Genomic DNA, 14,239 nt, shown 5'->3' with positions numbered 1-14,239 from the left:
TCTCTCCTTAAACAAACCCAATGAAGAGGGGTAAGGAGGATGCCAAGGTATGATCCCAATGCTAATGCATATGATGAAATTGTATGAGGGATCTTAGGGTCAAAATTGGGGTCTTACAGTTGCCCCTATTTAAGGACATTATAACTGAGGAGGTGAAGGTTAAAATCTTAGTATCGACTTAGTAGAATAGGCTTAAATAACAACATATAGAAACAAATTTTGGTCCCTAAGAGACCTCATGATGCATATGATATGAATGTAAAAGCAAATTCTCTGTGGGGAAATGTTGCCACAAAGGAAAAAAATTAGAGAGATTGAAGATTCGCAGGAGTAGAACGCTTTCCGTGAGTAAAACACACTGGGGATACAGAGACTCTGGGGGATAAAAGGGGTTATGTGTAGGCCAGACTATGACTTAAAACTGTTGGGGGACTAGAGGAATTCCATGAAAATGGAAAGACTCAGCCGGGCAAACAAAACATTTGCAGGGGATACGCGTAGATCAGGATAAAATTGACGTACTTGAATCGTGCAGGAAAAGGGATTTCACTAAGGAAATGCGCACTCAACTCAACTGGGAAGAAATAAACTTCTACAGGAGGAGCAAAAATCTACTATCTACTACCTGTTACTGGGTAAGGAGATAATAAATATCTGATAGAGAGAACATTCATCATCGGTTAGGACGAACATATCAAGGATGACTCACTAAGGAACTTCCAGGAAGGAGTATTCATTACCTATTACTGGGTAAGAATAGCCTGGCTGGGGAAAACTACAGAAAACATGATTTACAACTACCAGTTACTGGGCAGAAGACCAAGGATGAGAATATTCGTCATCGGTTAGGACGAACATATCAAGGATGACTCACTGAGGAACCGCCAGGAAGAAGTATTCATTACCGGTTATTGGGTAAGAATAGCCTTACTGGGGAAAACTGCAGAAAACAAGATTTACAACTACCAGTTACTGGGCAGAAGACCAAGGATGAGAATATTCGTCATCGGTTAGGATGAACATATCAAGGATAAAGTCAACAGGGAAGAAAATCCGTCATCAATTAAGATGAACATATCAAGGATATACTTGCCTGGGAATTGTAAAGGAGGACGCCTGTCATCGATTAAGATAAACATATCAAGGATATACCAACTGAACAAAAAAGTAGGAATTACATCTATCAAATGCTGGATATAAGACCATCAAAGAGAAAATCCGTCACCAGTTAGGATGAACATATCAAGGATATACTCTACGAGGAGGGAAATAGGAATTAAATCTATCAGTTATTAGATAGACTACCCAGAAGAGGATATCCGTCACTGGCTAAAGTGAACATATCAAGGATAAACTCTGTAGGGGGAAAAGTTGGATTTACAATTACCAGTTACTGAGTAGAAGACCACAAAGAGAAGGAAACCCATCATCGGTTAGGATGAACATATCAAGGATTAACTCTACGGGGAACAAAAAAATACGGATTACAACTACCTTTTTACCGGGTAGAATACCAAGAATGAGAATATCCGTCATCGGTTAGGATGAACATATTAAGGATAGACTCAGGCAGGGGAGAGAAAGATATCCGTCACCGGTTAAGATGAACATATCAAGGATATACTTCCTGGGGAATAAAAAAATGAATCCACTGGGGACTCCACTGAGGAGAAAAACAGGGGTATTATTGTCGGGTATTGGGCAAGAAGTAACAAACTGCAAACTAAGAAGAATATTACCATTGATTGGGCAATAAACTCTTAGGAGACTCAAAACATCTATCTAGGCAAGAGCTAGAAAGAAAAGGTCAATCAAGACTCAACCCAATGAGGATATAACTCAAGGGGAGTGATTCCATCCAGATAATCAACTGGGGAGGAAATTGAAACAATACTTATCCATGAGGAAATAAATCGTGGGGAAAGGAAATTGAAACCTGTAAGGGGCCGACTCTCTACCATTGAGGGAGGACAGACACCAAACCTGTATGGGGATAAAGTACCGTCATAACAGAGAATAAGAATAATGAATCAACAAATATGATGATGCAATTTTGAAGTTATATGAGTTTATATGTATATGTATATGTATATATGATGATTCTGCTAACAAAACGATCATAAAGGATACAAAGGTGTCGCAAAATTTGAATCATCGATACAATCCTCGGTCAATCCACAAAAGAGGGAGACAACTGTCAGAGAACAGAGAGAGATCAACAATCCAAAGGCTCAACCCTAGATGAGGAAGGATGAGATCTGCTGAGGAAAGAGATTGTTATCATATCTGTATGGAATTTCAGGTCGACGCCATATCAAATTGGAGACAACCGTACAGAGGATAAACATAAATGTCTGCTCAGAAACTAGGAGGAAACTCTGACTGGGAGCGAGTCAGATGGCTGTTGGTGGGGAAACCAACACGATCTACTGGGGAAATTGTTGGTTTTATGTATTGGCATCAATTTTGGTAAAACTTAAGTGTTATTACAAGAAGTCACGCTTGTTGTCTTGACATGTGATATCAGCTTTCTGCAGGTTGCTTGATATGGTTGTGTAGGATTTATTCTAGATGTCAAACCCGATGTTACGACATGTGCATACAGAACATTCAGTCTGAATGTTATGTATTTTGTTGTTGCGCTTTTCATGCAAGTCTTTGTGTGATTATGTGTGGTGATTGCATGCGTTATTCAAGAATTAATTATATTTAAAACCAAAATATTCTGTTTTCCAAAGAGGAATGATTTGTTACTAATTACTAGGGAATACGTGTTAAAAAGAATTAGGGTTTCATGTTGCCCACGCCCATTCAGAAAGATTCTACTTAAATACCTTGTGAACCCTATGTGATGGTACAGAAATACGAATGTTGAAGTGAGTGAGTATTAGGATTGTTAGCCTAATGTACGTTTGTGAATTGTGAGCCATTCATTCATCTTGTTGATGTGTGAATTGGACTGAGTTTTGAGTTGTCATTTGTCCACTCTAAGCTTTGAAGTACGAGTGTATTTGTTTACTTGATTGAAGCTTTTAAGCAAGATCAAGTGTGTGTCCTTGAAGTGTGTCTTCTTTCTTTGTGGTATTTGTTCTACTATCACTGCTGTGATTGAGGTGGAGTGAGTATGGTCTCATATCTAAGAGTTCTTAGATAGAAGTCACACGAGTAGAGATTAGGTGAAAAGACTGTAACTTGAAGTTGTTTACTGAGAGTCTTTGAACTAATTCTGTTTAGTGGATTTCCTTTCTGGCTTGGTAGCCCCCAAACGTAGGTGTGGTTGCACCAAACTGGGTTAACAATTTCCTGTGTCGTTTTTCAATTGTTTAATGATTTTTATTCTGTTTATATTTCATCTGTTGTTCAGATATTAGTGTCGTGACATTACCTTCGACATCTCATATTTGATACCAGAATTTCAGAAATAGATCTTGCTCTGCTGAAGATCAAACAAACATCAACCTTGCTGAGGAATACACCAACTCCGCTAGGGGAATACAAAAACTCTGTCGGGGATAAAAACACAACAGGGTACTGAATCAACTAACTCAGCTGGGGAAAAGAAACGAAGCTCTGTTGGGGATCAAACACTCCGCAGGGATACCCAAAGGGTTAACTGCTTGGGGAACCCATGATGCTCCACACTTAAGGACTTGGTGTTCTTTGGAATGTTGTTGATACTTCTTTTTAATTGCTTTGAAAAATTATTGCTTTTGTATGTTTAAAACGATTTTAAAAATTTTAATTTCAAAAAATGATCACAATAAAATTTAAAACTATTGGCTGAAGTAAATAAGAGTAGAAACAATTGGATAAAAGCTCAACTTTATTTAATAGAATGACAGTCTGTAAATGACAAGACTCCATGGATCTTTACAAAGTTGAAAATGGTAATTTACATGGAAAAGGGTTACATTGAATACAAATGACCACTAATCCTTCCACCATCTCTTGAGACCCACTGTGTTCTTGGCCGCTATTGGGGATGATGGATTGACGTCAACCCTTGTGCTCAACAAAATCTTTCCATCACTAGAAAATCAGCAGACTGCAGTTACTTGCAATAATCCCTAATTTTTGCATAAGTTGCCACAAGGTGGGGTACTCAACTTATCGGGAGATTCTTTGTGTTTTATGTCTCTAATTTTTGCCTGGATCGCCCTTTCGGGTGTTCAATCCACAAAGACGCTCATTTTTGCCTAAGCCTCCCTTTTGGGTTTTCAACTTAGCGAGCTGTTCTTTTATTAGGCGAAGTATTTCTTGACTGCATCTGCGTTCACCGGACGAGTGAACTCTTCACCATCCATAGTTGTAAGAATCAAAGTACCGCCTGAAAAGGCTCTCTTAACAACATATGGGCCTTCATAATTAGGAGTACATTTACCTCTAGAATCTGGCTTGAAAGATAAAATCTTCTTGAGCACAAGGTCACCTTCCCTGAATACCCGATGTCTGACCTTCTTATCAAAAGCTTTCTTCATCCTTTGCTGATATAACTGACCATGACACATGTCAGTTAATCTCTTCTCTTCAATTAAATTCAGCTGATCAAACCTGGTTTGACACCATTTAGCCTCAGTCAACTTGGCTTCCACGAGCACACGTAATGATGGAATCTCAACCTCTACGAGGAACATTGCTTCCATACCATACACAAGAGAGAAAGGGGTTGCCCCTGTTGAAGTGCGGATGGATGTACGATACCCGTGCAAAGCGAATGGGAGCATCTCATGCCAATCCGTATATGTCACAACCATCTTCTGAATAAACTTCTTGATGTTCTTATTCGCAACTTCAACAACCTCATTCATCTTGGGTCTGCAAGGAGAAGAATTATGATGTGCAATCTTGAAGTTTTTGCAAAGAACTTCTACCATATTGTTATTCAAGTTCGATCCATTATCAGTAATGATCTTACTCGGCACACCATAACGACATATGATCTGATTCTTGATAAACCTTACAACAACTTGGTTGGTTACATTTGCATACGATGTAACTTCAACCCATTTTGTGAAGTAGTCAATTGCCACCAAAATGAAACGATGTCCATTTGAAGCTTTGGGCTCAATCATCCCAATCATATCAATTCCCCACATGGATAAGGGACATGAGGAAGAAATAAAATTCAATAGTTTCGGAGGAACATAATTTTTATCCGCATATATTTGACACTTGTGGCATTTCTTCACAAACTTGCAACAGTTAGATTCCATTGTCAGTAAATAGTAACCTGCTCGCAACATCTTCTTCGCCATTGCGTGTCCATTGGAATGAGTTCCAAAGGAACCTTCATGCACTTCAGTCATCGACAAGTCTGATTCGTGTCTATCCATGCATCTGAGCAAAACCATGTCGAAGTTTCTCTTGTACAGTATATCACCATTCAAGTAGAAATTGCCGGCTAATCTTCTCAAAGTCTTCTTATCTTTCAAAGATTCCCCAGACGGGTAAATCTGATTTGAAGGAAACATTTGATGTCGTAATACCATGACTTTTCATCTTGGACCTCTTCAACAGCGAACACATGAGCTGGCCTATCAAGACGCATCACAGACAAATTGGGAACCTCATCCCAATACTTCACTAAAATCATTGATGCTAACTTTGCAAGAGCAAATGCCATCCGGTTTTCATCTCGAGGGATATGATGAAACTCAACCTTTGTAAAGAAATTTGAAATCCTCCTCGCATAATCTCTATATGGTATTAAACCGGGTTGATTCTTCTCCCATTATCATTTGATCTCATTCACAACCAAAGCGGAATCTCCGAAGACATCTAAATATTTGATTCTGAGATCAATGGCCTCTTCAAGCCCCATAATGCAAACTTCTTATTCTGCCATATTGTTTGTACACTTGAAAGTCAATCTAGCTGTAAATGGTAGATGCGTGCCTTGAGAAGTAATAATCACTACCCCAATACCATTTCCATATTAATTAACAGCTCCATCAAATACCATGCCCCAACGGGAACCAGGTTCTGGCCCTTCTTCAAGCAATGGTTCATCACATTCTTTCATTTTCTAGTACAAGATCTCTTCATCAGGAAAATCATATTGCACTGACTGAGAATCCTCAATTGGTTGGTGAGCCAAGTGGTCAGTCAAGATACTACCTTTGATCGCTTTTTGAGATCGGTATTCAATATCATACTCTGATAACAACATTTGCCAACGGGAAATCCTCCCAGTTAAAGCAGGCTTCTCAAATATATACTTGATTGGGTCCATTTTGGATATCAACAAAGTGGTATGAGTCAACATATACTGACGCAGACGCTTAGCAGCACAAGCCAATGCGCAACAAGTCTTCTCGAGCATAGAATACCGAGTCTCACAGTCGGTGAACTTCTTACTAAGGTAGTAAATCACAAATTCTTTCTTTCCAGTCTCGTCTTGCTGACCAAGAACACAACCCATACTATCTTCGAGCACAGTCAAATACATGATCAACGGTCTTTCTTCAACAGGTGGAGACAAAATCGGAGGCTCAAGCAGATATTCCTTGATACTGTTAAATGCTTTTTGGAAATGTTCGGTCCAATCACAAGACTAATTTTTCCGAAGAAGCTTAAATATAGGCGCACATCTGGCAGTCATGTGTGAAATGAATCTTGGGTTCTTTGGAAAGCTTGGATCAAGGGGAACAAGTTTGATGTTGAACACTTTTTCATTTGGAACTTGGATCATGGTGAATTTTGAGGTGGAAGTTTGGAAATTTCAACATGTTGAAATTTTTTCTAAGTGTCAAGCCATATATCTCAATATTCCACCTTGCTTAACTTTTTACGTGAGCTTCAAATGAGAAACGTGTCTTCATCAAAGTTGTAGATATTTCAAAGAAATTCAAAATGGTCACAAATTTAATGTCATTTGGATTTAGAATGATAGAGTTATGCATTTTTTAAGTTTGGAAAAATCACTTATTCAATGGTATAGGTCAAAAATGACCTGTAATGTATCCTCATATCACATGCTCATAAAAGTTGAATTAGCTCTCACTACAAACATAAAATTTGAAGTAGGCATCTTGAATTTGATTTTGCAACTTGGAAATCTTTCATCTCATAAAAACTGAGCAAGTTATGGCCTTGGGAAGTTGACTTTCAAATTAGGGTTTAGACAAAATGACCTATAATGTTTCAACATAAAAAAAGATTATCCAAGAAAAAATAGCTCTAGGTTTAAACATTAAAGTTATTTGTAATTTCATTTAGAGTAACTTTGCTTTTGGAATCATTTTCATATGGTAAAAATTGTAGGAGATATGGTCTAGTGAGACCCAGTTTTGATAAGATGAATTCATGTGGCCAACCACCATCAACCAACTTGCTAACCTTCAATTCTCTTGACTTTTTAGGCTCATGGTATATCATATATGCATAAGATGATGAATTTTGAAATGTCCCTTGAAAAATTTGATTAAATGGTAAGATAGCTTGTTGGAGAAGTTACTCAAGATACCCAATCAAACTAGGGTTTCCAAGGCAAATCACCTCTAAACTCTTGAAGAATTCTTGATCAATATGACACGTAGAGATTATTGGGACTCATATATGATTCTTAGAGCCATTATGGACCATTCCTTGGTTGTGCTCTTTGGTTATGAGGGTCTTACATCCTAGATATGAACTTGATAGATCAATGATGATCATGCCCTACCTACAAAGAGTTAGGCAAAATGAAAAGACATATTTTTGGTATTTTGGTTAGTAAAATGATAATATACAAGTATGATACAATCACATAGTGCTTGGTGATCTCTCCCAAAACAAACCCAATGAAGAGGGGTAAGGAGGATGCCAAGGCATGATCCCAATGCTAATGCATATGATGAAAGTGTATGAGGGATCTTAGGGTCAAAATTGGGGTCTTACAGGTGGAAGAAGTGAACATTTGACTTGGGACTTAGAAAATTTTCAAATATGTTTGATTTTCCAAACTTCAACCTCAATATTTATCATGATCCAAGCTTCAAATGAAAAAGTGTTCAACATGAAAGTTGTTCCCCTTGATATCACCTTTCCAAAAATTCCAAGATTGTCTTATTTGGCCAAAGAATGAAGGACTTGCACATGGGTGCAATGTGAGGTACCGTTTGGAAGATTATCATGAATCAATTGAATTCAACAATGCATGGCTTAATGCAACACTTTCAGCATGACATGCGCACACTTTTGGACCTTTGCCAATCATTCTTTGGGCTTTTTAGACGTCCATGCAAGTTCATGAAGGAAGTTTCCAAGTTTGGACATTTGAATGGAAGAGTGTAAACAGCACATGCATTGGCTATAAATAGAGAAGAAATGTGATCGGAACTTCATCAACACCTTTCCCAAGCTTTGCCAGACCAATCCAAATCCTCATTTCCATATAATTTCTGAAGATTTCTTTTGAAATTGAGCTTGAACTTCATCTTTTTTTTGGAAGTTCAAACTCGATAAATTCACTTCCCTTTTTATCTCAATTGGTTTCTGCAAGCAAGAGGAAGAGAAAGCAAGCAAATCCAGATCAATATCAAGTGAACTTGAATCAACTCGAAGGTAATTTTTCAGAAACTTCATCTCTTCAATTCTCTCTCAATTCTCTCTCAATTCTCTCTCAATTCTTCACCATTCTTTGTGATTTTTGGTTGGATGAAGTCCTACCAATGCAGGCAACAAGATTGAATTTCTTTTAGGTCAAATCGAAGAAACTTAGTTCATGATCCTCAAAATTCAAATCCCTGTATCTTTTTATATACTTGGAATTGGAGAAAATTGAGGCCAGATTCGTGCTCTTGAGCATTTTTCCTTCAAATTAGTGTATTCATTTTTCATTTTTCATGAAGTTAAGCTTGAACTAGACCGGTGGTGATCACCTAAGCAAATGACCGGAGCTAGGGCTTCGGTGGTGCATTGGCAAAGTCCAAGCCATCTGATCTGATTCAAATGTTTTAATCTCAAGCGTTCATTGTGATTACCACGCGTACAACGCTTGACCAAGGCATATGGTGGAAAGCGCGCGTGTGACCTTAAATTTGCCACCTCAATTAATGCGGGAGATCTGATGGCCCCTAATTTTCCATATTTTCTGATTTTTCATTTAATTGTGTTATTTTGTTTAATTCATATTAAATTCATTTTTAATCCAAAAAATACGGAACTTTCACCAAAAATATTATTGATTTTCCTCTTCCATTTTCTGAATTAAAATTATTTTTTGGATTAATTTTAATATTTTTCATGAATTAATTGTTTTTGTGTATATTTTTAATTATTTAAAAATAATTGTGACTTTTCAAAAATTATGAAATTTTTTGTCTAAGGTCCTTTGACCTTTTTTGACCTAGGATAAATATCTTGGCCATTTATTTGGTGTTTTGAAGAGGTTTTGGGTTTTGACGAAATTAAATTCAATTTAAATGCCTTTTTAATTTGATTTTTAATTGATTAATTGTATGAAAATTATGTTGAGCAATTTTTATTGACTTGTGATGTTTGACTATGTGTTTGGGTCTTTGTCAAGGTTGATTTGACTTTTGTTGAGTTAAAATAATTGAATTTAGGGAATTGATGAAATGTACATTTCATCTCCCAAAATGAATGAATGATTTTAATTTGATAAAATTCCTCCCATGACCAATTTGTGTTTCTCTCATCTCCCCTCCCTCTTCATATTCAATCCCATTCTCTCCCATCCCTTTCATTGACCAATGAAATCTCAAGATCCTAAGGATAATTGGTTCATCAATAACTTTGTGTTAGATGAACCAATACAAGTATGGATGAGATATGTCCATCCTTTGATATTTTTTCTTTTAGTGTGTGGCATGTTTTAGGAGTTTGGTTCATTATACCAAATCTCTAACATGCATTAACACCTAAATTTTTATTGCCGGACCTCAGATAGTTGTGACTTCTACATAAGTCCAATTACGATTGCTTAACATAGAGCTAAATTTGACCCTAAAGGCATATCATTCTAGTAAATGAGATTGTAAGTCTCCCATATTTCATGGTATTGTGAAGAAACTTGACCTTTTTTCCTTCCTTTGGAAGATGTCTTGATTCAAGGATCCATGCATGTGAATAGATGGTTGAGTGTTGTCCAAAGAATGACTTAATCAATTGAAAAGCAAAACATCACTAACATCTAATCAACTAACATTTGACTAACTTGCATTAATATTGCTTTTATTTTCAAGCCATTTACTTTATTCAATTTAATTTCAAGTCATTTACCATTCATTTGTCATTTACATAGCATTTAATGTTTATGGTTATGTCATTTTCACTTTGCTCATTTGAGCCATATATTGTGATTGTATATATTTGTTTGTGTATTTTGTTTGTGTTTGTGGTCTTAGGACCTTAAAATACTTAATAAACAACAAAAACCCTAAACAAATGTTTGTGTGGACTGTTGGATTTGATCTGAACCTTTGGACTTAGGATTTAGGCAACATTCCCTATGCAAAAGGACTTGGCCAATGCCAATTTTTCTGAGACCAAGTTATTATGATTTGAGCTTTTATCTGATACAAGTATTGGGATCCACTTGAATTTATCTGCTACATGGTCTTGATGCAATTGTTACTTTAAACCTGTGTCTAATGCCTTATTCTGAGTTAATCAAGGAGTATTTCATCTGATGCATGGGAAGACAAAGAAGACTTCTAGCTATGGAGTTTCTTGCTTGGATGTGACCATCTTTATTTTATGCTTTTTCTCTTCATATTGCTAATTGATTGCTGATTATTGCTTGACTCAAAAGTCTAAAAGGAAAGTGGGTCCTCTATATTACATTCTTGTCTGTTGGATTGCATCCCATTTGCCAGATCTTCTCAACTCTTAACTTTTAATTTTATGCTTAGCATTAGTCTCTTCATCTCCTCCCACTTCTTAAATTTCAAAATCTCTTCCCCTTTTCAAAAACTTTCTTTGCTTGTGATTTCAAAACTCAAGCTTTATTTTCAAAAAAATAGAAACTTTGGCCTTATGCCAAAGAATTTTTAAACTCTTTTCTTAAATCAAACTTGTAAATGAATCTAATAATATTGACTTAAAATTTCAAAAGACAAAAAGAACTAACACCCATTCAAACTTTTAGGCCCTTTGTGCCTCTTTTAAAATTAAATTTTGATTTTGAAGTTGATACCACGAACTACGAGGTTTTGATCCCTCTATTTTATGTTGGTACGTAGGCACAAGTACGAAGGTCTTGTCAAACACAAAAATATAATTAATGAATTCTTTTATCACCCTCATACTCTATTTATTGCAAACATCATTTTATACCAAAAACACATACATACATAAAAAAGGGCTCCCTAGGAGTACCTATGACACTTTGGGTGCTAACACCTTCCCTCTGTATAATCAACCCCTTACCTGTAATCTTTGGCATTTTATTAGTTTTAATTTGAAAACTTCTTATCTTTGGGTTTTGTTCGTACTTTTCCCTTTTCCTTTGGAAAAAATAAAAGCGCGATGGCGACTCTGGTTTTATTGACGTTAAGTTTATCCATAACTTGATGGTCATGAATTTACCGCTACAGTACCGACATAAAAATGAGGGATCAAAACCCCATAGTTCATGGTAAAAATTTCAAAGAAGTTGATGAATTGGTTTTTACAAAAGTTTAATAGAAAAAGTCACAAAAAGGCCAAAAACTTGAATGAGGTTGTTAGTTCTTTTTGTCTTTTGAAATTAAAGTCAATATAGTTAAGTTCATTCACAAGTTTGATTTAAGAAAAAAATTAAAAATTCAATGGCATAAGGCCAAAGTTTCTAATCACTAAAACACGTGTAAGTTAAAAACACAAACAAAGAAATTTTTGAAAAGAGGGAGAGATTTTGAAATTAAACAAGTGGGAGGAGATGAAGGGACTATCCTAGACAAAAATTAAAAGTTAAGAGTTGAAAAGATCTGACCAATGGGATGCAATCCACAAGACAAGAATGTTAGACATAAACCCATTTTCCTTTGGACTTTTGAGCAAGCAACAAGCATGAGCAATATCCAAGCAAACCATATGAAGACCAAGGCATAAAATAAAGATAGACATAATATCCAAGCAAGCACTCCAATAACAAGTAGTCTTCAATATCTTCCAATGCATCAGAGGAAATAATCCTTAGCAAAATCTCATAAGCAATCATCAGATATCAATCATAATAACATCATAATAATGAAGCACAAAGACAAAGTGACAGATAAGCCCCAAAGCACTCAAGGTTTGCATCATATGAAAGGCACAATCAAGGATGAGTCAGTCTCAAAATAATGGCATTGGCCAAGTCCTTTAAAGCATATGTAATGTTTCCTGATTCTAAGTCCAAGAGTTCAAATCAAGTCCAATAATACACCAATATATTTTTTAGAGTTTTATGTTGTTATTAAGTATTTTAAGGCCCTAAGACCACAAATAGAACAAAAATCACAAGTATACAATATATACAATCACAAGATATGACTCAAGTGAGCAAGGTAAAAATGGCTGAAACATAAACATCTTGCATGAAATGTAAATGTAAATGAATGATAAAGGTACTTAAATTTAAATTGCATTAAGTAAATGACTTGAAAGTAAAGCAATGTTAATAAGGAGTTAGTCAAATGTTAGTGAAGAGTTCTATTGGCTTAAGTCATTCTTTAGAGAACACTCAACCATCCATTCACAAGTATGAAGCATGAACCAAGACATCATCCATGAGAAGGGATCCAACTTGGATAAATCAACAAGTATGCCAATAACTCTCATGAGTGGAAAAAAGGCCTAGTCTTCATACAATACCATGAAGAATGGGAAACTTACAATCTCACTTACTAGAATGTTATGCCTTGCGGGATAAATTTAGCTTTATGTTAAGGAATCGTAATTAGACTTACGTAGAAGTCACAACTATTTGAGGTTGGACAATAAAGATATTGGTGTTAATGCGTGTTAGAGACTTGGTACAAAGAACCTAGCTCCTAAAACATACCACAAAAAAAAGATGGGATGAACCTATCTCAATCCAGCTCAGGTTGATTCATCTGATACAAATTCATTGATGAGTCAACTAGAATTTATACATTAGAGAAATAATTGGTCAATGATGGATTGTGAAAGAATAGGGATGAAGATGAAAAGGGCAGGGGAAGTAGAAACCCCAATTGATCACAGGAGCAAATCCATCTGATCAATACTATTCATTCATCTTAAGGGATGAAATGTACATTTCATCAACCCCCTAAGTCCAATAGTATTGATCAAATAAAAGTTAAATCAACCATGACCAAGGCCAAATAGAAAGCAAAATATCATAAAGTCAATCAAATGGCTCAACAAAATTTTCAAATAATTAATCAATTAAAAATGAATAAAAATGCACTTTTCAATGGACAAAACCTCAAATCCCTTCAAATCACAAAATAAATGGCCAAGGGATTTATCCTAGGTCAAACAAGGTCAAATAACCTTAAACAAAAAATTTCATAATTTTTGGAAAGTCAGAAGTATTTTAAAATATTTAAAAACAAGTCCAAAATCAATTAATTCACAAAAAATATCAAAATTAATCCAAAAAAAGATTTTAATTCATGAGGAAAAGTTTTAAAGATTTTTGGTGAAAGTCCCATATTTTTTGGATTCAAAATGAATTTATTATGAGTTAATCAAAAAAAGTGGATTAAAAGAAAATTCATAAATTAAAAAAAAAAGCGAAAAAATAAGGGTCATCAGATCTCCCTCATTAATTGAGGTGGCAGATTTGATGGCCAAGCGCTTAGGGTCCATGATGCGCTTAAGTCAACGCATGGCAAAGAGATTTATCAAAACCAATGGATCTGGTTAGAACACTGGGACATGATCAGATGGTTGGGATGTTGCCAACACACCACCGGAGCTAGGGCTCCGATCATCTTCCCCGATGGAACTCACCGCACTGTCATAAAAATAAAAAGTGAATACACTATTTTGAAGGAAAAATCCTCAGGAGTCCAAAATTTTCCTCAAATTTCTCCAATTCCAAGTATATTGAAAGTTACATGGATTTGACAATTGAGGAGTATTATCTGAGTTGCTTCGATTTGACCTCAAAGAAACTCAATCTTGTTGCCTACATTGGTAGGACTTCAGCCAACCAAAAACCAAGTGAACTGATGGAGAATTGAGGGAGAATCGAAGAAGGAAAGTTTCACAAAATTCACCTTTTGTTTACAGTGATGAAGCTCGATTTGGATCTCAATTTGCTTGGGCTTGCTTCCACTAG

The sequence above is a fragment of the Lathyrus oleraceus genome, chromosome 5 (assembly GCF_024323335.1).
Source record: "Lathyrus oleraceus cultivar Zhongwan6 chromosome 5, CAAS_Psat_ZW6_1.0, whole genome shotgun sequence".
Lineage (NCBI taxonomy): Eukaryota > Viridiplantae > Streptophyta > Magnoliopsida > Fabales > Fabaceae > Lathyrus > Lathyrus oleraceus.
Note: the sequence above shows the minus strand (reverse complement) of the source record.